The sequence below is a fragment of the Canis lupus genome, chromosome 19, assembly GCF_048164855.1.
Source record: "Canis lupus baileyi chromosome 19, mCanLup2.hap1, whole genome shotgun sequence".
NCBI classification, from domain to species: Eukaryota; Metazoa; Chordata; class Mammalia; order Carnivora; family Canidae; genus Canis; species Canis lupus.
This window is the reverse complement of record NC_132856.1, coordinates 26398289-26424830: the sequence shown is the minus strand read 5'-3', so window position 1 is coordinate 26424830 and position 26542 is coordinate 26398289. Positions and strand designations below refer to the sequence as shown.

Sequence of the window (26542 nt, the reverse complement as noted above, 5' to 3'; positions counted from 1 at the left end):
CTGGAGAAAGGAGTGTTCCTGTGAGCCATATGGTCTAGCACCACAGGAAGAAAAGTCTGGGAGTTACCGCTCCTCTGACTTGTGAGCACATTTCACCTCTGATGTCTTCTTCCTGAATGCATTTCAGCTTTACTCTTCTGATTCTTTCTCTCCCATCTGGTTTCTATCTGCCCCAAGCAGCTGTTTTTCCCATTTACAATAACACACTTACCTCTTTCTTCTTTACATGCCGTGTTTTCAGTTTTGAAATGCTTTTTTCATATGGATCGAAACAGATTGCTTTTTTCTTCTTCTTCAAGAAAAGAAGTACCTGTATTTTGACACGGTTATGCGCAAATTCTTTAAGCAGACCCACAGAACAATCGTAGTGAGCGTCTTTGCTCCCCGGCCAGGATATCATTCCACACATCCACAATCCCCGTGCTCTGTGCGCAGGAAGACTTTAAGCCATGACTCATATTAGCAAAGCACAGTATATGTAACATGGCCAGTCGGGTATCATAAATATTTATAAAGACCATAGGAACCTCTCTCATAATGCAAAGAGAAGTGCTCCATAAGAGTTAAGCAGTATGTGTTGGATTTTTTTGGAAAATGATGAATAGATGACCTTTTCTCCAAATGACAAAGTGCTCCTCCCTCAAACCTCTTGAATTTTAAAGATAGTCGGGAAAGCAAAGCCCTGGGATCTTCTCTACTGATTGAAGAACGGGGCGGGACACTTTGCCATCAGCGATGGAAGAATTTATTCCCATTTTAAGTAATGTTTACACTGTCCAGCCACACCATAGGGAAAGGAGTACAGGGAGAATTTGAGAAAGAGTAAGGCTCCATATTCAAGACGGTGGCTGTTTCATGACCTACGAGGCGCTGGGGTCAGAAGAGAATCAAATCCTGACTGTGCTGTCTGTCAGCTGGGTGATCTTCGTGTTCCTAGATTTCCCTTCTTTCTCAGGGTCTTAGCACATGCTGTTCCCTCTATGTGCAACACTCTCCCCCTGTTTTTGCATGGTGGTCCCTTCAGGTCTCTGCTTTAATGTCACCTCCTCAGAGAGGCCTTCCGTGACCAACCCATCAGCACGGGTCCAGCCATTTGCTTTGTTTGTTTCCCTCCTTCAGTGCATGGGGCACCAGTTCTTCCAAGTCTTTGTTTCCTTGCTTTGTGTTGGTCTCATCCTCTTTAAGTCTTCATAAGGGCAGGGGCTGTGGTCTTCCTTCCCTGTTAAAACAAAACAAAACAAAACAAAACAAAACAAAACAAAAAAACACAAAAAACCAACCACTCAATATGGTACTTTTTTTTTTTTTTTTTTTTGAGCAGTTTTGGGTTTGCAGAAAAATTAAGTGGAAAGTATAGAAAGCTTCCTCCATACCCCACTGTGCTCCCACCTCCCTAAATTCTCCTGGTATTAACATCTTTCATGAGGGTGGCACATTTATTGCAATTGGTGAACCACTTGATGTTGATACATTATTAATGAAAGTTTGTAGCTTACATTAGGGTTCACCCTTGGTGTTGTATATTCTGTGGGTTTTGTCAAATGTTTAATACCATGTATCCATCATTTTAAGATCATACAGAACAGTTTCACAGCCTTAAAAATCCCCTGTGCTTCATCCCTCCCTCCCTTCAACACCTGGCAACCATTGATCTTTTTACTGTCTCCATAGGTTTGTTTGCCTTTTGCAAAATGTCATATAGTTGGAGTCAGACAATATGTAACCTTTTCAGATTGGCTTCTTTCACTTAGCAATTCTTTCCCTGCCTCATTTTCCATCTCCTGTTTTCCAGTGTCCCTGAGGTAGGAAGTACCCAGTGAATATTTATGGGGTGAACAAATACATGAGCTTCTTGTTTTCTGATTTGTAAAATGGTCTACTTTATAGTCATGAGGATTCACAAAGGTAACCTATGGGCAGGGTTGCTGAGTGTATGGTTGTTGGTAAGCCCTCCAATATGTGTAGGGGCTGAGAGTCTGTTTATGAAACTTAGGGTCCTTTCAGAGCTCTGGCAGGTGACACTCCAATTTCTCCATCAGCCTCTTTGTCTCCAGACAGCTGCCCCTAAAAATGACAGAGCCTTTGAGAAGTCTTGGTGAGCTGATAATAGGATGTATCTAGTTACTGTGTTTAGTGTAAAATATTTCCACTATTTTCAGTTCTTTTGAGAGATGCTTCTTTTCAAAGTGATTCTGGAGCTCTCTACACGAATGGTCCTTATTTCTTTTCCCCTACTTGCTGTTTAATGACCCTTGCTTTTCTTGAAGGAAATCTTCACCTGAAACACCCAGTATTTCCTTTTGCCATGAAGTGGAAATTCTGATGGCTTCCCCAGTGGGAATTTGATGAGACTGGCCTGGTTGTAAAAGTGTGGCCTGCATGGGTGAAGCCTCTGTATTCTTAAACTCTTCAGTTTTCTGAAAAGTTCAGGTTGCTGAAACAACTTCTGAAATGGGAAACCGTGCAAAGCATTTCACAAGAGCTCCTATTCCTGGATTGTTTAAAATGCTTTGAGAAATGGAACATTTCTGTGGCCCTTTTAGGCCAGATAGAAGTTAAGTCTTCAGTTTCAATGTTTTGCCTAATGCCATACATCTGGACACTGAGAAGGGCCAGGTGACTTTCCACATGAGTGCCCTGGCATTTTCTGGACTGTCAGAATCACTGTTTTATAAAAATAATGAGCAACTTTTCAGATTTTTAAATGGCTGTGCCAGAAATGGTTACAAAAATGTAAAAGCCTTGGGGCATCTGGATGGCTCAGTTGGTTAAGCCTCCAACTCTTTATTTCACCTCAGGTCATGATCTCAGTTAGGATCGTGAGATGGAGCCCCACATCCAGTTCTGCATCAGGCTAGGTGGGGAGCCTGCTAAAGATTCTCTCTCCTTCCTCCCTCACACCCCATGCTCTATTTCTCTCTCTCTTAAAAAAAAAAAAAAAATCCCTCTTTTTGCTCTGAAAAGAAGAGAATGCAACATCTGAATTAACAGAGTACAACATTTTAAAACAAATTTCCTTCATGGAATAGTCTCATAATATTTATAGGCTATTAGTTTCAATAATATAAAATTCCAGTTGAGTTTTGCAATGTTAGACATACATGGGGTCACATCTTGGGACTTGGCTTGCTTGAAAGTCAGATGAAACCCGAAGGTTGGGATCCCTGGGTGGCGCAGCGGTTTGGCGCCTGCCTTTGGCCCAGGGCGCGATCCTGGAGACCCAGGATCGAATCCCACATCGGGCTCCCGGTGCATGGAGCCTGCTTCTCCCTCTGCCTATGTCTCTGCCTCTCTCTCTCTCTCTCTCTCTCTGTGTGTGTGTGTGACTATCATAAATAAATATAAAAAAAAAAAAACTATTTAAAAAAAAAAAAAAAAAAAAAAAAAAAAAAAAAAAAAGAAACCCGAAGGTGGCACCAGCTGGCTATGAGTTAGAGCAGGGGTTGTCAAATATGATAGTGTGTAGGGATCATTGAGGTGCTGGGTGCTCAGTGAAAATGTAGATGCCACCCCTCACCGAGATTCTGACTTAACTGCCTGAGATGCAGTCCAAAAGTCTTCATGCATATTTGAACTAGAAATTTGGTGAATTAGAGTTGTTTAAACTTATATTTGCAGAGTACTGTTCTAAGAGCTTTGCATGTATCCACTTAGTTAATTTTCACAACACCCCTAGGAAATGGGTGTCTTTATTAATCATATTTCATAGAGGAAGAAACTGATGCAAAGGAATCATGCAGTTCACCCACATTCACGGCTAGCTAGAGCAGAGCTGGGGTTGTAGCCAGACTGTCATGGTCTAAGCTTTTAGCCACTTTGTTACACTGCCTCTCATGGTTCATCATTACTTCCTTAACTTTGAATCTGGATGATAGATTCTTCTTCCCTTTTTGCCTGAATGAAAATTTGCATCTATCTGCGTAAGTCATTCAGAATAGAGTGGTCTCTTGATTCTATCAAGACGATGAGGCATATAGACAGACACAGGACCACTTCAAAAGAAATGGACATAGCCATTAGGATGGTTAATAGTAACTGTTGGCGAGGATGTGGAGAGACTAGAACCCTGGTGCACTGCTGGTGGGAATGTGAAATGGTTCAGCGACTGTGCGATATTGTTTGTCAGGTCCTCAAAAAATTAAAAATAAAATTGCGATATGATCCAGCAATTCCACTCCTAGGTATATATCCAAAATAATTGAAAGCAGGGACTCAAGCAGATTCTTATATATTCACAGCAGCATCACTTACAATAGCTAATGGGAAAAATTCAAGTAACTACCAATGGATGAACAGATAAACTAAATGTGGTACATCCATGCAATGGAATATTGTTCACCCACAAAAAGGGAAAGGAAATTTGGACACATGCCACAATTTGGATGAACCTTGAAAACATAAACCAGACACAGGAGGGCAAATGTTGTATGATTCCACTAGTCTAGGCACACCTTGGAGACATTGTAGGTTTGGCTCCAGACCACCACAATAAAGTAAATATTGCAATAAAGTGAGTCAAAAGAACTGTTTGGTTTTCCATTACATGTAAAAGTTATGTTTACATGGTGCTGTGGTCTGTTAAGTGTGCAATAGCATTATGTCTAAAAAACAATGTACATACCTTAATTAAAAATTTTGTTGCTGTATGTCAACTGTTCTTTGATAAAAAAATACTTTATTGCTAAAAATGCTAACCATCAACTGAATTTTCAGGGACTCATAATCTTTCTGCAGAGGGAGGGTCTTGCCTAGATGTTGATGGTGCTGACTCATCAGGGTGATGGTTGCTGAAGGTTAGGGCAGCTATGATAATATCTTAAAATAAGACAACGGTGAAGTTGGCTACATCCATTTTCTCTTCCTTTCATGAGCAATTTCTCTGTGTACCAAGCAAATATTGTTTGATAGCAGATTGCCCACACTAGAATTTCTTTCAAAATTGGAGTCAGTCCTCTCAAACACTGCCATTGCTTTAACAACTAGGTTGATGCAATATCCTCAATCCTTTGTTGTCATGTCAACAATTTTCACAGCATCTTCACCAAGAGTAGATTCCATCTCAAGAAACCACTTTTCTTTGCTCATCCATGAGAGGCATCCACTCCTTATCCACTCAAATGTTCTCATAAGCTTGTAGCAATTCAGTCTCATCCTCAGATTCCACTTCTAATGCTAGTTCTGTTGTTATTTCTTCCACATCTCCAGCACTTATGCCATGGAAGTCTTGGACTCTCAAAGTCATCCATGAGGGTTGCAATCTACTTCTTCCACATCCCCATTAATGTGGATATGTTGACCTCCTCCCATGAATCACAATTGTTCTTAATGGCTGTTAGAATGGTGAATCTTTTCCAGGTTTTCAATGTATTTTGTCTAGAACCAACAGAGGAATCACTATGTATGGGAACAGTAGCCTTATGGAATGTATTTCTTAGTAATATTGGAAACTCAAAATTACAACTTGGTCCAGGAATGCAGAAAGAATGCAGAGTTAATCTCATTGTCCATCTCCATCAGAACTCTTGGATAACAGGTGCATTGTCCATGAGCAGTAATATTTTGAAGGGAATCTTTTTTTTTCTCTGAACAGCAGGTCTCAACAGTGGGCTTAAAATACTCAGTAAGCCATTTATAAACAGATGTGTGGTCATCCAGGCTTTGTTGCATCATTGGCACAGCACAGGCAAAGTTGATTTAGCATAATTCTTTAGGGCCCTAGGATTTTCTGAATGGTCAGTGATCACGGACTTCAACTTATAGTCAGCAGCTGCATTAGCCTCTCATGAGAGAGTCAGGCTGTCCTTTAAAGCTTGGAAGCTAGGCATTGACTTCTCCTCTCTGGCTATGAAAGTCCTAAATGGCATTTCCTTCCAATAGAAGGCTGTTTCATCTACATTGAAAATCTATTGTTTCGTGTAGCCACCTTCAGTAATTATCCTAGTTAGGTTTCCTAGATAATTTGCCGCAGCTTCTATATCAGCACTTGCCGCTTCATCTTGCACTTTATGTTTACAGATTTGGAGTCTTTCCTTAAACCTCATGAACCAACCTCTGCGAGCTTCAAACCTTTCTTCTGCAGCTTCCTCACCTCCCTCAGCCTTCATAGAATTGAAGAGTTAAGATCTTGCTCTGGATTAGGTTTTAGCTTAAGGGAATGTTGGGGCTGGTTTGATCTTCCATCCAGACCACTGAAACTTTCTCCAGATCAGCATTAAGGCTGTGTCACATTCTTATCACTCACATGTTCACTGGAGTAGCACTTTTAATTTCCTTCAAGAACTTTTCCTGTACATTCACATCTTGACTGTTAGGCCTAAGAGGCCTTGCTTTCAGTTCAACTCGGCTTTAGACGTGCCTTCCTCACTAAGCTTAATCATTGCTAGCTTTTGACATAAAGTGAGAAACGTGTAATTCTTCCTTTCACTTGAACACTTAGAGGCCATTGCAGAGTTCTTGACTGGCCTAATTTCAATACTGTTGTGTCTCAGGGAATAGAAAGGGCGGGGGCGGGGGGTGGGGGGCGTTGGTTAGGGAAGAGCTGGTCAGTGAAGCAGTCAGAACACACACAACTTTATTGATTAAGTTCACTCTCTTACATGAACACTGTTTGTGGTGCTCCCCTCCCCAATTATAACAGTAACACCAAAGATCACTGATCGCCGATCACCATAACAAGTATTGTGATAATAAAAAAGTTAGAAATATTATGAGAATTATCCAAATCTAACACAGAGACACAAAGTGAGCAAATGCTGTGGGGAAATGGCACTAATTGGGGTGCCTGGCTGGCCCAGTTGGGAGAATGTACAACTCTTGATCTCAAGGTTGTAAGTTCAAGCCCCACATTGGGTATAGAGATTACTTAAAAATCAAATCTTAAAAGAACAAAAGAAAAGAAAATGGCACTGATAGACTTGCTTGACCACAGGTTGCCATAAATCTTCAGTGTGTAAAAAACACAATATCTTGTGAAGTACAGTTAAGCAAAGCACAATAAAATGGCACATAACAGAGCAAGATGTGCCTGTATGAGGTACCTGGAATAGGCAGATTCATAGAGACAGGAAGTGGAACAGGGGTTACTGGGAGCTTAGGGGAGGAGGAAATGGAGCACAGAGCTTCTGTGTAGGGTAATGGGAAAGTTCTGGAAATACAGACACTGATGATGGTTGCATACACTGTGAATATACTTGATGACAGTGAACTGTATATTCAAAAATGGTTAAAATGGTAAACCTTATGTTATGTATATTTTACCACAAAAAAAAAAAAAAAAAAAGAAATGGAAAAAGGAGACCACCAGCCAAGTGAAAAGATGCAGTGAGGCAAAGGGACTTTGGATTTGATTCAGAGTCTTATCTCAGCTCTTGGCATATCATCCAGAAAATTGTCCTCATTGTTATCCATTTCAATGTGTGCGTAGACACAGCTGGGATAACTTTAGAGAGACAGCATTGAAATTCATCAAAAGTTTACCTTCCCATATAGAATAAAAGTGTTATTAATGTTAAAAAAACATTAAAACTATATTGAAACATTAACTTCAAACAAGTCCTCAGCAATATGACAGATTAAAACAAAGAAAGTCCCTCTGATTCTTGTATGGGGGATTGGCCGCACTGCTGCTGTGACTTTGGTGGGTGTTGTAATGACCCAGTTGCAAAGACAGGCGTCCCAGTTATTGGCTCATCACAGACGTGTTATTGGAAACAGAATATGCAACCTTCACCTCCAAAATGATGAGCCCTTGCCAACTCAACTGAAAGAGCAACTCGTAGATTGTATCCAGCTAAGGGCTGTGGTTGAGCAAAGACAAACATCCTATAAAGCAGAGTCTGTTGTTCAACTCTGCTGAGGATGAGTAAAGTTCACAAGAGCTCAGCTCAACATGTGTAACCAGATATGGACACCAAAGAATTAATACAGACCAGGCAACAGTGCGTTACTGTGCACGGAGACATAATTCATCATAAGCCAGGGTGTTCAGAAGACAGACTTCATGATTCAGGAATGAAGGAGTGGCCTCTGGTTGATAAGGGAGTGATCGCATTTGAGAAAGATCAAAATTGCATGCTGGTAGGACTACTAGGAGGGATCCTAAAGCTGACAGTGAATTCTAGTCAGTGCTTTCTACAACATGGTAGATAAATAAACACACAGTGTCTCTATCCTCTTATACGGGGTACTTGTAGAGTCTTTTCAACAATTCAGTTGAAGGAGCGCTGTGCTCATCACTGAGTCAGTTTACGGCTTCTTGATATTAGTGTCAACATCTAGGCAACAAGTACCTGCCAATTAACAGCGTGATGAGAACAGCTAATCAGAATTATTTAGGAAACTCTTCCCCCTAAAAAAAAAAAAAAACAAAAAACAAAAAACAAACCAAAACCCTATATAGATGTAAATTAGTTTATTTGGTCAACCAAGTGGACAACCCAAAATCTGTTGCTTACTTCTGCTTGGTGATTGTGCCTATGGGCTCTGTGTTCAGGATGCAGGGAATGTGGAATCATATTCTTTCCTCAACTGTCTAAAACAAGTCCTATTTTTCTCACCACCACTCTCATCCAAGCCACACTCAACTCTCCCAGGACAACTGCACTTGCCTCCTAGCTGGTCTCCCTGAGACCACACTTGCTCCCCTCAATCTGTCTCCAGGCCCTCATCTGAGCAAGCTCATCACTTCACTCCCTGCTTAAAACCATCAAGAGCATCCCATTCACTGTTCCTCTAAGGTTTTAAATATTTACTAGATCTGCTGGATCTAGTCCCTCCCTGGCATTTGGTGCCTGGTGCCTGGTCTCACCCTTGGCCCTGCAGCTCTCTGTCACCCCCACTCCCATCCAACCAGCAATAGTCATACCAGCCTTCTTTCCGTTGTCTAAGCTCACTTAACAATTCCCAGCCTCAGAGCTTTTGCCAATGCAAGTCCCTTCTGCCTGGAATACCCTTGCCATTAGTTTTGAATTGGCTACGTCTTATTTTACACCCCTACCGGTATGTCACTTTCCCAGAGAGGCCTTCCTGGGGCACCCCATCAAAATTTAGATCCTTTGTATGTTCTTTCTTTTTCTCCCGGATCCCTTTCCTAGCACTCGCTACAGTTGGTAACTATATTTTTATCTGTTTATATAGTTATATACTTTGTCAGCCACCCACTGCATTATCAGAGTGAAGGAGGCAATGTGTATCTTATTTATTCACAAATTTTCAGAATCTAGCAAGTAGATAACCTGGCACCTAGCAGTGTTTCAATAAGTATGTGTTGCATGAGAAACACTTAGTCTTAACATGCTCTTTGTGGTCAGAAGGAAGATGTAGGTGGGGATGACTTATAAACAAACCACATGCATTTTATCAGACTCTGGGTTAGTTTTATTAATGTCCAGATACCTAGTTAAATTTACAAATCACGACAATTGGGGGAAAATCTGACTAATCAGTTAACTGTCATTTATATGGGATTCCCCAAACAGATGGGGAGCTACGCTCGCCTTGTAAACAGATTTATAAAATGTGTACAGTCAAAATGCACACAAAGCCTTTCCATCATTTCCCCTCTTTTCTGCTTTTATTATCCTTCTACTCATCATGACCAAGATCAGTCCAGTACTTGGCAACAGGAGGTGTAGAAATGAACCGAGGGCATAAGCAACAATTGACATGGGCCCCTTCGGAGCCCCCCTTAGACCCACATTCTCAGGCAATCCGATGCAAGAAGATGCAAGAAGCCTAGTAAGGAAAGAGGTGGGGGGTTGGGGGGTGGGGAATAAAGGCCTTTCCGAACCACTGCTTAATGTTTTTAGATCCACCTGGAGAAGGGCAGCCAGAACTGTTTTTTAAAAAATGACCCACTTTATTCTTAAAGCTCTCCAAGAGAAAGAAATGCCACGATCTCTGTAGGGATGAGGTAAAGATTAAATCAGATAATCCACGGAAAGGATTTAGCAAAGTGGTGGCCGCATTGCAAGCGTTCAATCACACTGTCGGTGAGGATTATTAGTATTCAGCAGCGCTGGGAGAGCCCCTTTCAAATCTTTGCTCTTGGAACCTGTACTGAAGATCTTAAAACGCTTGTGGTCAAAAGGTTTTTGATACATCAAATCGAGACTCCCCTCCCCACCACTCAACAGTCCTTTGTACCATTTAATATTTCCTCTACTTAAAATATGAAATGGGAAAGTGCTAAGTAACTATTTCGTGATGACAACTTGCATGGGAGTTGCGGTGAGTCGGGGAATCGCAGGATCCTAGCAATTAGCCAAACGGCTAAGCCACGATTTCCCCCCTTTTCTATCCAGGCCCTTGTTGTTTGGGGAACTTAACGACATCAATTCGACACTTCGTTTCGCCCGTATCCCCAGAGTCTCAGCTGTGCAAAAAGGGACGTCCTTTAATGATTTCCTCTGAATGGCTTTCCATCCAGGGAGGAAGAGGGCCCCTCTTGTTCAAATACAAAGGAACCATCCATTCACCAAGCCCTTTCTTCTCTGTTAAGTGTCTCTTGAATTTCAAAGGAGGACTTGGAATCTCTGGGTCTCAAACCCCCGAGTGCAGCCCTGGAACTGCAGCTTTATTTCCTTTGTCCCTTTAAGGCCAGAAAACACGACGGGGCCGTGAAATAACTGTTCTTATTTTTCCTGGGTTCAACACGAGACCCGGGTCCAACCTGCTAATGCTAACCATTTCGCAGGAAGCAAGCAGTTTATGACAATCAGCTCAACAATACACTTTCCGTCCAAACAGGGCTAGCTGGCTAACCAACAGCAACAGCTGTATTGTGCTAGTCAATCCTCATGTTAAAGATTTACAGTTTTAAATTCTGTCACTTGGTTTGCCAACTGTTCCTCTTCCTGGAGCTGCCCGGTTGTTTCGGGGGAGCCTTGAAGTGGTTTCCTAGCTATTTCGACTCCCCCTGAATGACAATGCGCTCTTAGAGTCCCACCGAAGAATGGAATTCCCTGTTTATATCCACAAGGCTTCTCTCGCTCTCCTTCTTTTAAACATATGCAGAGTCATCGCAGAAACTGGAACCAGATTAAAGCAACGCAGGCTTTTAAGGCGAGTTTGAAAAACGTAAAGCTGGAAGCCGGCTTCGCGCTAGCTCCCCGGTCCCCTCTCCGTTGTTATGTGATTCATCTGCTCTAATCCGTCCCGATTCATCATGCTCGTCCATCAGCATCTTCAAAGCAAACCCGGCAGCTGCTTTTGCCATTTATCAGTGAGAAATAAAAGAGAAAGGGGGAGGGAGGTAAGGAAAAACCCATTGCCACGTTCAGGGGCCGGGGATGATGGGTGTGAAAAAGGGGTGGAGGGTAAGCTTATCTAATGAAACCCAGAGCCTGGCCGGGGTGTGAGTTCTCCAACAAAGGGCTGTAGCTGAGAGCAAGACCAGCAGCCAGTCTGCAATCAAAGTCTCAGGGATCCGGCCCGACTGAAACCAAAGGTTTAGTGCGGGAACTAGAAGAATGCGTACAGAATGACACCCACTCCAGAGGAGCTCAAACCTCACAATATGTGCAGAAACCTGATGTTCTCTTTGACCAGTCTCTCGGCTTTGTGCTCTGTGATGCAGCAGGGCTTGGCTAGCGGGAAGCCTGCATTTGGCCTGACTGCCCTTCCTCGCCCACCCCTGGGAGGGCCGGGGGTGGGGATGGCTGATGTGCTAATTCACAGTTCTCATTCTCTTAAAATGCCTTGCAAATCACCTGCCATTGAAACGCAGCTGATGGGTGTCTCAGTCCCGAATTTGTGACACACCAACTTTTCCTCTCCGGTTTGAGAGTCAACAAGCAGGAACGATGACTGGGTGTTTTCAATTCTTGGAATTCAGCTTATGTATTTGCAAGCCATGTGACAGGCTAGAAAGAGAGGGTAATCTCTGTGAGAGCAGAAGGTAGAAACAGCCGAAATGTTCCTCAGTAATGGTGTTCCATGCACTTAATAGGAAGAATGAGGAGGGTAAATGCACTGTGGAAATGCTGTGGCATATATTCCCCACTGTGAGAATACTCAGCAATTAAAAAAAAAAAAAAGGAGCAAATTACTGACTCCTGCAATGACATGCATGAAGCTCAAAAAACAAAATAGTCCGTACTGTATGATTCCATTTATAGGAAATTCTAGACAGTCAAAGCTATTTGATGGTAGGAAAAGAACAATGGTTGTATCTGAGGACAAAACAGTGGGAATTATCTGATGCAGAACATGAGGGACATTTCTGGGGGTGATGTTCACATTCCGTATCTCGATAGGAGCTTGGGTACACAAATGTATTCATTTGTCAAAAGTCAGTGTTGTGCATTTGTCAAAACTCAGAATATTCACTTAAGATTTGCACAGTTTACTATAGTGTATTTTGCAGAAAAAGAAAAAAAACGAAGTGCATGGTAAACTCTAGCTAATGATCCACTGGCTAAAGCATTTGTGTGACTGTGTATGGAAATCTGTGATTCACTTCGAAGTGAATCAAGGAATGATAAGGTTTGATGGAAGGACAGAAGGATGACAGAGTGGGTGGGTATTTGATGAGGCAAGCCCAGGAAGCTACTGAATGGTAAAACCTAGCTGGCGAGCATTCATAGGTATTGACAGCCAAACTACCCACTCTTTGCTTTATTTTGAAATGTTCATAAAGTGTGAGGGAAAAGAATGAGGAAGCTTTTTAAGTCCCCATAAGGGGACTTTATCATTAGGTAAAAAAGTAATAAATAGTATTTACGGTTTCCTACCAGTTGTAGAAAAAAAGAAGAATGAATGCATGTGAGTATTTCTTACTATGTGCATATATAGGAAGGCCCTCGAAATAGATTGCTGGAGAGAAGTTACATCAGAGCTGGGGAGGTGGGGATGAGAGGGCATATTTTAAACCATAAGGTAAATAGTTTTACACCTTTAGTTTCTGTCTGTGACTAGATTAACCTATTCAGAGAAATAAAACAAAAACAAGGATATATGTCTGAGCCATTGCAAATATCTGCAACTGAGTCCCTTTGCATGGCTGATGCTTGGAATTTATTTTTTTAATATCCGTTCATTCATGCAATATTCACTAATCTCTGTGTGCCAGACTCTGGGAAGATAGGGTAAAAAACAAAAGCCAGAGTAGTCCTTGCTTTCGTGGAGTTTACTGACTGATAGACCTAATTAAGGGCTAGATTAGTGTCCTGTGGTGGTCCAAGCTAGTCTGGGGTGGAAGGGATTATGGAGGTTCTACTGTTGGAGGAGCACAGGGGCTCAAGTCCCTGAAAGAAGGCCAGATCACAGAGGACACAGAGGGCTGAGGTTGAAGACCACGGGATAAGGCTGGGGACCCAACATACAGGATATTGATTTTTATCCTTTTTTTTTTTCTAACATTGTAACTTACTCTCTTGAAATCTATTTCTGTCTGTTTTTGTATATTAAAAAAAAAAAGTTCTAAGAGGACGTCAGAGCACAACTTGTTACAGCTCTTCCCTGGAGGAATGAAACATCTCTGCTGGCAGGTGGGTCTCCTGGGGGGTTAAAGCCCTTGGAGAGCAGCCCGCAGCCAATGACTGACCAGCGTTGGTGTATTCCTTTTTTTTTTTTTTTTTTTTAAGATTTTACTTATTTTTTCATTCATGAAAGACATAGAGAGGCAGAGACACAGGCAGAGGGAGAAGCAGGCTCCATGCAGGGAGCCCGATGTGGGACTTGATCCCAGGACTCCAGGATCCGGCCCTGAGCCACAGGCAGGTGCTGAACCGCTGAGCCATCCAGGGATCCTGCGTTGGTGTATTCCTGTTCCAACTTCTCCATAACTGGCTTTCACAGGCCTCTCCCTGCTTCCTCAGTGGGAACTGTGGAGAGAGTTGGCTTTGATGATATCAGTTGCAGAAAAAAGACTTGCTTAAGATCCCAGGTGTTTTGACCTCCAAGCCCAGGTGTCATCAGAGAACCACGTATTTATTTCTTGTCATAGTTTCTTCTCAAGAACATAACTAACATTTCTTTGATCATTATCTTCACTAAATCTCATCTCAGAAGATGCATGAATTTAAAAATTGTGCTGGCTTCCGTTTTCTATGAAGAATGTCTGACTAACTCATACTTCTGACATAGAGTTGCTTTATACTTTTCCATGGTTCTCCTAAATGAACAATATACCAATATTCTCCTTTTTTTCTTTCAATATTCTTGAAATTTAAACATTTTTATTTATTTATTCATGAGAGACAGAGAGAGAGAGAGAGAGAGAGGCAGAGACATAGGCAGAGGGAGAAGCAGGCTTCCTACAAGGAGCCCAATATGAGACTCGATCTCGGGTCCGGCGATCATGCCCTGAGCTGAAGGCAGACGCTCAACCGCTGAGCCACCCAGGCATCCCACCAATATTCTTGAAATGATCAAGAACCAAATAAACAGATGCCAAGTGGTCTGGTTGGAGGAACAAAGACATTACTTTATTTGACTATTTCCTTATTTATTTTTTATTTTTTAAAAAAGATTTTAATTATTTATTCATGAGACACAGAGAGAGAGGCAGAGACATAGGCAGAGGGAGAAGCAGGGTCAGGGAGCCCAATGTGGGACTTGATGCCCGGACTCTGGGATCACAACCTGAGCCAAAAGGCAGATGCTCAACCTTTGAGCCACCTGGCGGTGCCCCAGGGCTTTTACCTTTAAACCTCTATTAATATGCATATTTGGTACAGCTAATTCTCTACATCCTGTCTTTCACATTCTTCACCTGCTTTTTGTTTCTTTGTTTCTTTCTTTTTTTTTTTTTAATTAGTGGAATTTCTTGCAGAGATAATGTGAAGAAATCTATGGCAAGGTGAAATTTTCTGGTCCGGATGCTCCCTTCTATTAAGTGCCACTTCCCTTCCTTCAGAAGAATGAGGCTGTTTTAGGGTGGGCCTCTATGAATGACTCAAACCAAAACCTTTTTAGTTTGGGAAGTCCAAATACCCAGATAATTTTCACGCTGGGATTACTTGTCCAGATGGTTTGAGTGCAATTTTCTTGGCATGCTTGTAAGAACACAGGAATTTGCAGGGGAAACCAGAGAACATAGAAGGGAGGAGGAAAGGTGGGGGAGTGCAAACCATGCCTGAGAAGTCAGAGAAAAGTTTCGGATTCCACAAAATGGCACTGGCCAGCTGAATTGGAATCGGTCCTGGTCACACTTGGCGATGGTACCCCACTCCCTTCTCCAAAAGTGCAGACTTCCCCTCTTCACAGTGGGAATTACCTGCCTCTCCAAATAGAGAACAGATTAAGAAAGGAACAAATGGGAATTCACAGAGCTGATGGACACATGGCATAAAGCATCTGCACCAGGAAATGTGAGGTGAACTCTTGTATGCCTGCCTGGGGCATGGAGCTGGGGGGCGGCGGGACAGGACCCCTGTCCAGGGAGATGTCAGCAAAGAGCTGAGTTTAGACCTGGACACACAATAAGGGCAGGCAATGCTCTTTGACAGTCTCAGCAACCATTGTTTAAAAACAGGAATAGGAGGGGCACCCGGATGGCTCAGGGTTGAGCATCTGCCTTGGGCTCAGGTTGTGAACCTGGGGTCTTGGGATTGAGTCCCGCATCAGGCTCCCCATGGGGAAGCCTGCTTCTCCCTCTGCCTATGTCTCTGCCTCTCTGTGTCTCTCATGCATAAATAAGTAAAGCCTTAAAAAACAAAACGAAACAGGAATAGGAGGTGGTAGGCAGAAGGCTGAGACGGTGTTTGTGTACTTTCTGCAGTTATTCAATCCATCACTGTTCTACGCACTGCTCTGAAAGCATCTCGCAGATGTAATGAAGTTCTCAAATCAGTTGATCTTAAGATAGGATGTCGATTCAGATGGATCCCAGGAGTCCTTTAAGAACAGAGACGAAAATGGGGATCCCTGGGTGGCTCAGCGGTTTAGTGCCCACCTTCGGCCCAGGGTGTGATCCTAGAGTCTCAGGATGGAGTCCCACATTGGGCTCCCTGCATGGAGCCTGCTTCTCCCTCTGCCTGTGTCTCTGCTCGCCCCCCTCTCTCTCTGTCTCTCATGAATAAATGGATAAAATCTTAAAAAAAAGAAAAAAAGAATAGAGAAAAAAAAAAGAATAGAGATGGAAGAGGTGGAAAGGGGTCAGAGAGCTGTGTTTCTGCTGACCCGGAAGAAAGCAAACATGGGTGTCTGTGTGATGTCTATGGAACCATGTGGCCAGGACCCATATATGGGAGCTGAGTGGTCCCTGGCTGACAGCTAGCAGAGAAATAGGCACGTCAGTCCTACAACTCTAAGGAAATGAATTCTGCCAACAACCAGTCTACTTGGAAGAGGAGCCATGGTCCCACGTGTGAACTGCAGTCCCGGCTGCCATCTTAATTTCAACCCAATGAGGCCCTGAGCAGACAATCCAGCCACACTGTGCCCAGACAGCTGGCCTACAGCAACCATGAGATAAGAAACTGGTGTGATTTGAAGCTGCTAAACCTGTGGCAATTTGTTACTCGATAAGAGAACAGTAGTGCAGAAAATGACAGATCCGTTGCCAGAGGCAGTATAAAACGCTGATCAAGAGAATAGGCTTTTTCTTTGAACTTCTCCGATACAATCCTAGCTCCACCACTTCCTGGCTGTGTGATTTTGAACCGATTACCTAATCTCTAGAAGTCTCGGTTTCCACGTGTGTAAAACAAGATGAAAATATTAAAACAAGAATGTTATGAAGAATAAGTGAAAAAATGTGTATCAAGTTCTAAATATGATGCAGGGCACCTAATGAGGGGTCAGAGAGTGAGAGTCATCAACGGCAGCCACGATTTGTGCCCATGTTCAGCACTGCACAAGCGGCTTTATGGAATTAATCTTCACAGAAACCCTGTGAGGATGGGATTATTTCACCCATTTTACAGATGGGGGAACTGACGGGAACTGAAATAACTTCCCTAAGCATATGTGGCTGGTAAGTGGAGGAGGCAGGATACATTGCAGAGCTCTTTGACCCTGAATCCCACCGGTTAGACTTCTCGATCTGTTAAGCTCTCTTCATGGTAAAGAAGTCAGAACTCTTCAGATTCTTCTTTGGAAGAGAGCCGAGGTGACACGTTGAGATTTTGACCTGCCAGTGTTCTCAAAATGGAGCCAAAATGATCCCCAGCGCTCCAGCCATTGGTCTCTGATCCACAGATGCTCTCCTTGGAGGTCCCTCTTGTTTATGTACCTTTCGGTTACCCTCCAGACCTCAGCTGCAATAGCATTTCTGCAAGAAGGTCTTCCCTGGCCCCACAGACTGGACCAGATGTACTAAACAGACTCTCACAAAATCCCTCTCCTTTGTAATGGTTCTCACATCCTGCCAATATGTACTAGACCAGTGGTTCTCATCTGAGGGCAATTTTTGTCTCCCAGGGAACATATGTCTATGTCTGGAGACATTTGTGGTTGTCACAATTGGAACATGAATCCATCAGGGGTGCTGCTAAACACCCTACAATGCACAGGATAGCCCCAATTGTCAATTATACCAAGGTTGAGAAACATTGTTCTGTACCTACTTACATTTTTTAAATAAAAATGAGATCGCATCATACATATACTTTTTATCACTTGCGTTTGCAGGTTAAGAAATAATTTTAGTACTTTAATATTACTAGTTACCTTCTAGTGTGTTGGTGCTTACAAGAGAGAAAGAATAATTTCATGCCATCATGTAACTTTCTACAGTGGCATTTTTTTCACGACTGCATGCCATTAACATCAAATGGCTGTACCAAAATTTATTCAAACAATACTCTATTGTCGGACATTTAGATTGCTCCTTATCACCTTTTTTCCTTTCTTTTCTTTGCCCCTTCCTTCCTCCCCTCCTTCCTCCTTTCCTCCCTTCCTTCTTTCCTTCTTCCCTCCCTCTCTCCCTCCCACTCTCCCTCCCTCCCTCCCTTCCTTCTTTCCTTCCTTCTTTCCTTTCCTATCATAGATACCATCATCATGAACATCTTTGTGGCTTACCCTTGACACACATTCCTGGTGGCTTCTTCAAAATCAGTTTGGTCCTAACTGCTTTGGAAATCACTTTGTGTCACTGAATTTAACTGAAATCACATAGCCAACAGCAAACCCACAAACATTTCAAGCGAAAAATGCAAGTGTTTGCTCTCTCCTAATAGCACTGACAGGAGAGCCAAGGTTGTAAGAGAAGCAAAGCAGCACAGCCAATTCTCACTAGAGACATGGTTTTCACATTGTCTAAACCTGCTGGGGCAGGCCAGCCTTTGGCAGGGAGTAACTTTATAATCTCTTCTGCCAGAGACTTCCAAAAATTCTCAACTTCTTTTGGAGTTTCCAGTGAAGCTTCTTGACATTCTGAGAGAGTTAAAGAAGAAAAAGACGTGCTCATGGACAAATTAAAACAGCTAATGCCAACTGGCTGGAAGTCATCTTTTCTGTGTTTGAAAGGTGGGGAGCCTAGTCAAAGCCCTAAGTAAACAGCTTCCAGAGACAAAAGACAAGGTGTTTTCTTTTCTGAGCAGTGGAAAGTCAGGAACAGCTTGTGGCAGATTTTGCAAACTTCATAGGAGTTCAGGTATCATCGCATAATAATCTTACTCCTGGAATGGTTTCAGAACCAATGACCAGGTTTACTGGATCCCCAAAATGCCATGGAATCAGCCCACACCAGGGTAGATGTGGGGGATGGGTAAGGAGAGAAACAGAGTTGGAATGAAGATGTTGGAGACAACAGGATATATTTGTGAAGATACCAAAGTCATTTCTACTCTCAACTCTGACAATAGCTGGACTCTACGGGGATGTTTTGAACTTGAAGCATTCTCCAGGTGAGCACGGGACAAAGGCCAAGGGAGGAAGGATGTGTTCTGGTCAAATGAGGAACATGCATTGTAAATGTGGGCGGTGACTTCTGGCATCAGGTTCTCAGGATATAAGGGGAAGAAGCCACCCAACCCCAAAGCATTTAAAGTCATGTGGTTTTCCTGGCATAAAGCATAGGAAAGAGTCCAGAGGAAGGGAAGAATGTTTTGTTCATAAAATATAAAGCTAAGCAAACAGAGCAGGTTGGAAAGGAATTGTAACTTTTTTGTATTATGCAAAAGAATAGATGATAAATCCATTTAGAATTGACAGGAATGGGGCGCCTGGGTGGCTCAGTCGGTTGGGCTCCCGACTCTTGGTTTCAGTTCAGTTTGTGATCTCAGTGTTGTGAGATGAAGCTCCACTTTGCGGGGGTCCATGCTCAGCGGGGAGTCTGGTCCTCTCCCTCTCTCTCTCTCTCTCTGCCCCTCCTCCCACTTGCACACATACACACACTCTCTCTCAAATAAGTAAATAAATCCTTAAAAAAGAAGAAAAAGAATCAACAAGAGCAGCATATGAATAATCCAAAAAACATTGCTTCAAGTCCTGGGAAGGAATAATGTGATGTCTTGCCCCAGCATATTTCTTTCTCAGTATGTTTCCTGCAATTTTCCATTAAAATGAATGAGCATTCCCTGGGTCGCCTGGAGAAAGGTGGCCTACGTGTTGGGCAGCATGTAGAAACCCTCCCCGAGGTCAAAATATTCCTGTGGAGAACTTAGGCCTCAGTGAGCGCTGACTGTAAGTCCTATCGTCTGGGACTTTTCTGAGTTAAAAACCAAATAAACCTTGAATCCACTACTGTCCGTCCATAACTTTTGGTGTGGTTACTCCATGCCCTGCACTCTGCTAAACACAGAGGGTTGCATTCTCTAACCTAGAATATATTCACTGTCCCTTGTTACCTGGTTTTATTTGCTTATTTTATTACTATTAGCTGAAATTATATTATTTCGTTAAAAACAATTAAAAAAAATGTAAACCAGTACATAAGCCGTAAGGTTCAGGAGCTCCTCTGTTCTGTTCACTCATAGTATTCTCTATGCCTGTATATTAGGTGTTTTGCTTTATTGCACTCTTCAGGTACTGTATTTTTTTTAACCAATTGGAGGTGTGTGGCAACCCTGCGTTGAGCAAGTCTATCAGCACCATTTTTTCCAACAGTGTTTGCTCACTTCTTGTCTCTGTGTCACTTTTTTTTTAAAGATTTATTTATTTATTTATTTATTTATTTATTTATTCATTCATTCATGAGTGACCCAGAGAGAGAGAGAGGCAAAGACTAGGCAGAGGGAGAAGCAGGCTCCCTGTGGGGAGCCTGATATGGGACTCTATCCCGGGACCCTGGGATCACAACCTGAGCCAAAGGCAGATGCTCAACCACTGAGCCACCCAGGCATCTGTCCCTCTGTGTCACATTTTGTTAACTCTCACAGGGTTTCACGCATTTTCATTATTATTGTATTTGTTATGATGATCTACGATCAGTGATTTCTACTTCCTGAAGGCGCAGATGAATGGTTAGCATTTTTAGCAATAAAGTATTTTTTTTTTTTTTTTTAAAGATTTTATTTATTTATTCATGATAGACACAGAGAGAGAGAGGCAGAGACACAGGCAGAGGGAGAAGCAGGCTCCATGCACCGGGAGCCTGACGTGGGATTCGATCCTGAGTCTCCAGGATCGTGCCCTGGGCCAAAGGCAGGCGCCAAACCGCTGCGCCACCCAGGGATCCCAGCAATAAAGTATTTTTTAGCAATAAAGCATTTACATGGCTTTTTTAGACATAATGCTATTGCATACTTAGTAGACTATGGTATAGTGTAAATGTAACTTTTATATGCACTGGGAAATAAAAAAATTCATTTGGCTCATCTTGCTGCAATATTCACTTCATTGTAATAGTCGCTTAATTATACTATTTGCTTTATCATGGTGGTCTGGCCCCAAACTTTGCAATATCTGCAGGGTATGCCTATAGTGTTTGGCACATAGTAGCTGCTCACCAAACCTTTGCTGACCAGATTGACAAATGTTTCCATCTGATACACTTTCTAGGAAGAATTCAGGCCTCTCTGAAGACTCTATGCTAGCTGAGCTCCTTCAAGTGGTCTTCCACCCTTTCCTCTTCTTTTTTTCCCCTTTTTAGAAAATAGAGGTATCAATTAGAAACAGTAAAATCCATCTTAGTGTACACTTGTCCAAGTTTTGACAAATGCCGACAGTCATGGAACCACCATAATCAAGATATGGAATTGTTCCATCACCCCCCAAATTTCCTACACTACTTAATTAACCCCTCCCTGTCACCCTGTTTCTGGCAACCATTGATCTGGTTTCTCTCCCTGGGGTAGTGAGCCCTTGAATCTGGCTTCTTTCACTTAGGACAATGCGTTTGAGATTCATCCTGTTGTATTGTTAATTTATTCCTTTCAATTGCTGAGTAGGGTTTCATTATATGGGTGTACCACAGTTTGTCAACCATTCCCCACTGGAGGACCAGTGCCCTCACCACTTCTTACCTGGGAAAGTCTTGCATGCTCTCATAGTGGCTCTCATAGGGCTTTGGGGCAGCAGGACAATGGGTTGAATTCTAGGCCTGATACTTCCTAGCGGTGTGAACTTTGAGCAAATTAGTGAAATACTAGGACTCATTGTCCTTAGGAAGAGTACTGGAGATAATTTATATGAAGTATTTAGCCCAAGGGCTGGCAAGTAAATGCACAATAAATGGTAGCTCTAATCTCTAGGGGTGTGTGTGGGGGAGGTCCTGCTCCTATTTCCCTTCCTCTGATCACCTCACCAATTTGTAGTCATTCAATCATTATTGAACTGGTTTGAACCTCAGTTTCTTTAACTGAAAAATGGGAGATAATAACACTAACTTCATAGAGGTGCTCTGTAGCCTAAGTGAGCTAATGTCTGTAACTATCCCTGCATGCAGGTGTTTGGCCCAGAGGAGGTCCTCAAGAAATGGCAGTTGCAACATGAGTCTGAGAGCACTAGGATAATGTGATTCTCATACCATCTTCAGAGCTGGCATGAATCAGAAGGAAGCAGGGCTATGCAGGTGGGAGGGGAGGAGGTGATTTGGGTTTGATTCACTGCTCTGTCCCCTCCTAGCTGAGTGATCCTGGACAAGTAGCTCAACCTCTCTGTATCAGTTTCCTAATTTGAAATAATAATACCCACCTGTAGGATCGTTTGGGGGATTGCATGAGATAATAGGTGTCAAAAGCTTGAATAGTGCCCAGCGCAGAGTTCGAGAAGTGTCAGCTGTGAAGATGCTGCTCATTTCTGACTCTGTGAAATCACCTGAGCTTTAGCTATCTCTGCCTTATCATGGAATAGCACAGCTCCAGGCATCATATAGTTCAGCACATGTTTGTTGAACTGAATTAACGTGAATAACATATCTCTTGTGATCTCAAATTTAATTGCATATATTGAGATGCAATGCCAGGATATTTCTCAAAGGACTGCTCTGCAAAACTACCAACGATGAGATTCAGAAAAGCAGTTGAGGATATATATTACCCTAATAGGAGGCCTCCTCATTACAATGATCACGATTTTTCATACCAGCCCTTCTTTTGGAGAATTTCATCTTTGATTCTTCTGAAAGAGCTCTTCAATGGAACACTTCTATTTTCCTCCATAGAAGAACAGATTGAGTTTTTGCGATGGGTTGGTTGCCTTTGGAAATCAGAATTTTTTTCTGTTTTTTGACTTCAGGACTAGCTTGCTGTGTGACTCCAGATAAAGCGATTTCCTTGTCTGTGTCATAGGTGCTCCATCAGCTACCTTTGTGCAATGCAGAGTGAAATCCACAAATCTTGCAAAGCTGGTTGATATCCATAAAGGTGGTAGGTGTGTGTTGGGGGTGAGGAAAAGCACTATAAAAGTTATTATCGGGATCCCTGGGTGGCGCAGCGGTTTGGCGCCTGCCTTTGGCCCAGGGCGCGATCCTGGAGACCCGGGATCGAATCCCACATCGGGCTCCCAGTGCATGGAGCCTGCTTCTCCCTCTGCCTGTGTCTCTGCCTCTCTCTCTCTTTCTCTCTCTGTGACTATCATAAATAAATTTTAAAAAAAGTTATTATCATTTATTATAAAGAAGCAAGGGGTTTTAGACATTATTTGAGAAGAAGATGGTATAGATGATACTACTCATGCACATCGAGTTACTAAGCCATATTGAGGTCTATTTGTTCATTCATTTATTTTAACTCATCAAGTGCTTACTACATTGCCTCCTGAGTGGGGCGTAAGGCAGGTTTCACATCACATTCTGCTAGCCATTGTGAATGGGCAGGGAATGCTAATGATCAAAACTGGTCCAGTTGGACTGAATCTCTAAACTTTGGTGGGAACTGCCAGAAAAGAGGTTCAGTGTTTCCTCTTGGACTTGACATTGGAAGCAGTTGCTGGTGGCCATCCTGCCACCCCAAGGAAGACTGTCCAAGAATGGGACCAATACAGAGGAAGCTCCCACAGGAAGAGAGAAATGAGAGCCTAGTGACAGAGTCTAAGGCCTGGCTCCAAGTGTATCTGAAAGCCACACTATTAACGTGTCTTTCTACTGATGTGTCTGCTGATGGTCTTTTCAATTTTGTAAGCCACCCGGTCTCCTTCTCCTACCTTTTCTTGGCATGTGCAAGTTTGGGTTGGGTTTCCTAAGGCTTGCAATAGCAAAAGCCCTGTTTAGTATTATAACCATTTGCTTGTTGTGAGATCCTGGGGTTACTTACCACTCTGAGCTTCAATTACTCCATCTGTAAAATGGGAATAACAATTTCTAATGTGCTATTTGCTGTGAGAATTAGAAATAATATTAGTAGATAGTAATACACAGAGACAAGTCTTTTTTAAATGCCACCCTCCCTGGGAAGACTACCCAATCCTCCTACTAGAAATTCCAAGGCCTCTGCATGCCCCATCTCACTAGACCTGCCTCATTTCTGTAGTGCTTATTTCTATCCATGGCAAAGTGATTTGTGTAACTGTCCCAACTAATGGCCTCCTTGTATCTGCATCTTTTTTCTACAATTTTGTAATACCCTACCACTCTGAGTCTACGTTCTGTCATATGCCTTTCTCTAATCAATGGGATATTAATAACTATGATGCAAGCAGAGACTTGAAAAGTATATGTACATGGCCATTTTTTTTTTTTCTCTTGCAGGACTGGGCTGTTCACCTTTGCATGTCTGTCTTGCCATGAGAAGATGCCAGGCCAGCCTGTTGGAAGAATGTGAAAGACACGTGAGCCAGGATGGCCTGGTTTGATCCAGCTGACCTTGGATGACCAAGCACTCAGCTGCAAGCCAGCCAGCTGCCTGCCAGACTTGTGAGTGACCCCAGCTGAGATGAGATCAGCCTACATAGCTGATCTACAGAATCAGGAGCTAAGGATATGGCTATAGTTTGAAGTCGCTGAGATTTGGGGCAATTTGTTATGCAGCAAAAACTACCTGATACATTGACAAAATTTACTTAATTGCTATGTGTACTATCCCTCTCCTCCAACTAGGCTGTGAGTCCCAAGAGAGTATAAATTTTTATCTGTTTTTTTGGAGTGGGGTGGGTAGAGCATGTCCTATGTCTAATACAGAGCCTGGCAGACAGTAGGTACTTAGTAAATATTTATTGAAATCAAATAACATACAAAGTACCATATGAAGTACCACTTGAATTGATGTTTAACAAATGGTAACTATTACAATGATAGTGTTAATATTTTTATGCCAGAGTCAACATTTTTTCCTCCCTCAGGGTCTTCTGTTATTTTTCCTGCAGATGGTTTTCAAAAACCTGGAAAAGCACAAATGAGTCCCGTTTGGGTATATGATTGGGGAGGAGGGTTGGCAATAAAGACACATAACAAGCTTAATTTTTTTCTTTTCTTACCAAACTGACTTGGGATTGTGGGTGTTACAGAGACATGGTGTGTGTTGTTAGCTTTTTTTATTTGTTAGCTCTGCATGTGCCATGCTAGCAGCCCCTGTGGGTGGTTGATATTTATGTGTGTAGGTGGAGGAAAGAGAGTTTTGCAGCCAGAAGTTCAGAAGGTAGACTTGCAGCATAGATAGTTTTCTTTCAAAACAATCATCACATTTGAAGTAATTAATTAGTTACTGAATTGTCTATTTAATTTATCTCTCCTCTACTAGGCTGTAAGCTCCATGAAGGAAGAGGCTCCTTCTACTTTCTTCACTATTATACCTATACCAGCCACCAAATCTGTTGAGGGAATGAATCATGACCTTGCTCATTTTAAGTATGTAAACTTCTCGAACAGAAGGACTTCATCTTTCTACAAGTATGGTGTGAGCAACACTGCAGTAGCAGTTTCTGAGTGTGCAACCACTCTCATTTTGGAGCAAATAATAACAATTTTATATTATATTATATTATATTATATTATATTATATTATATTATATATATAACAATTTTATATGTTATATTAATAATTTTATTGAGACCTTACTATGTGCCAGGCACTGTTGTAAGCATGTCATATCTGAATTCACTGTGGAAGGAGGTGCTATAATAAGCCCCATACAGATAAAAAGAATGAGAAACACCGTGAGCCTCTTTTGGAATACTGTGACATGCCTCGAGCAAGTCACTTTTCCTCTGGATCTCTGTCCCTCACTTGTAATTTAAGGCACTCAGTTGAGAACAAACTTTCCTAGGCCTTCCAAGAAGAGCTATAAATCACATGTTCTAGCAGAAAAAAGAAAGTCTTTTGTGGTAAGCAGACTTGTGTGCCATACCACATCCCTTTGGCCCACCTTATTTCAGTGTAGCTGTGTGGAAACTTCTACGCACGTTGCCAAGTTTCATGTCAAGTGTTTCCCTCAGTGTCTCTTTGCTCTGCTGCCTCAGAACTTTCCTGAGAGCTGCGGAGGGCTGCGCTGCCAGCCTGCAGGTGCAACCTGGGAAGGGCAGGGCATCAAATGCCCCCAACTGTAGCCTCCAATCAACAGAGCATGGAGCCTGAGGAGCTTCGACCTTTAGTGGGCTAATTTTTTGGCATATTTTTTATGGTTCCTCAGACAGCCTCCAGCAGTATTGAGTTCCAATTGCTCATGTTTCTAATCAGCTCATTAACACGTCTTTATTGCCTTTGGTTCTTTCTCTGTCTTATTTTGGCTCACTTTGTTATTTTTGATCACTGGAATAAACTCCTAACTAAGCTGTACTTGAACCCATGTCTTTATCTCTGCTTTTGGGAGAATTCAAACTAAGACATGTGGTCAAATGGTTTGAGAAAACACTGCATGCTATGCTCCTTACTCAGACACTTAAAATGCCCATTAACATATTCAAAGCTCTGACAAGTCCTGCTGCAAACAGACCTATCCAGCACTCTTTAATTCAAGGTCCCCCAAATTCAGTGCTCACAGAACGTTTTACCCTTAAGATCTTTTAAGGTTCTGCAGAATAAGTGTTCCATGGATCATGCTTTGAGTAAAGCTGGACTGTATAATCTCCAGGATCCTCTTCCTCAATAGTATTTGTCAAGTTCATGGGTAGATCTAGTGGCCTCAGCTGCCATTCCCAGGCACTGGGCCAACAGCCAAATAGAACTCCCTGGATGAGAGAGTTCTCTTAATGCTAGGAAGCAGAACCTTCAGACAAGCCTCTCCAGAAACTGCCTCTTTCCCCTTTTTCCTTATAAATGGGATAGTCAGTCTGCGGGTGGGG

At 42.5% G+C, this 26542-nt stretch overlaps 1 long non-coding RNA gene across 1 annotated transcript; it reads right to left on the bottom strand.

The window, feature by feature from the left end:
• Window positions 1-766: 766 nt before the first annotated feature.
• On the bottom strand, window positions 767-26400 carry LOC140611300 (uncharacterized). Its single transcript, XR_012012580.1, has 3 exons — window positions 26252-26400; window positions 23580-23603; window positions 767-1219 (listed from the first exon to the last, which is right to left on the bottom strand). It is a non-coding gene; the product is annotated as an uncharacterized lncRNA (long non-coding RNA).
• Between the last annotated feature and the right edge of the window lie 142 nt (window positions 26401-26542).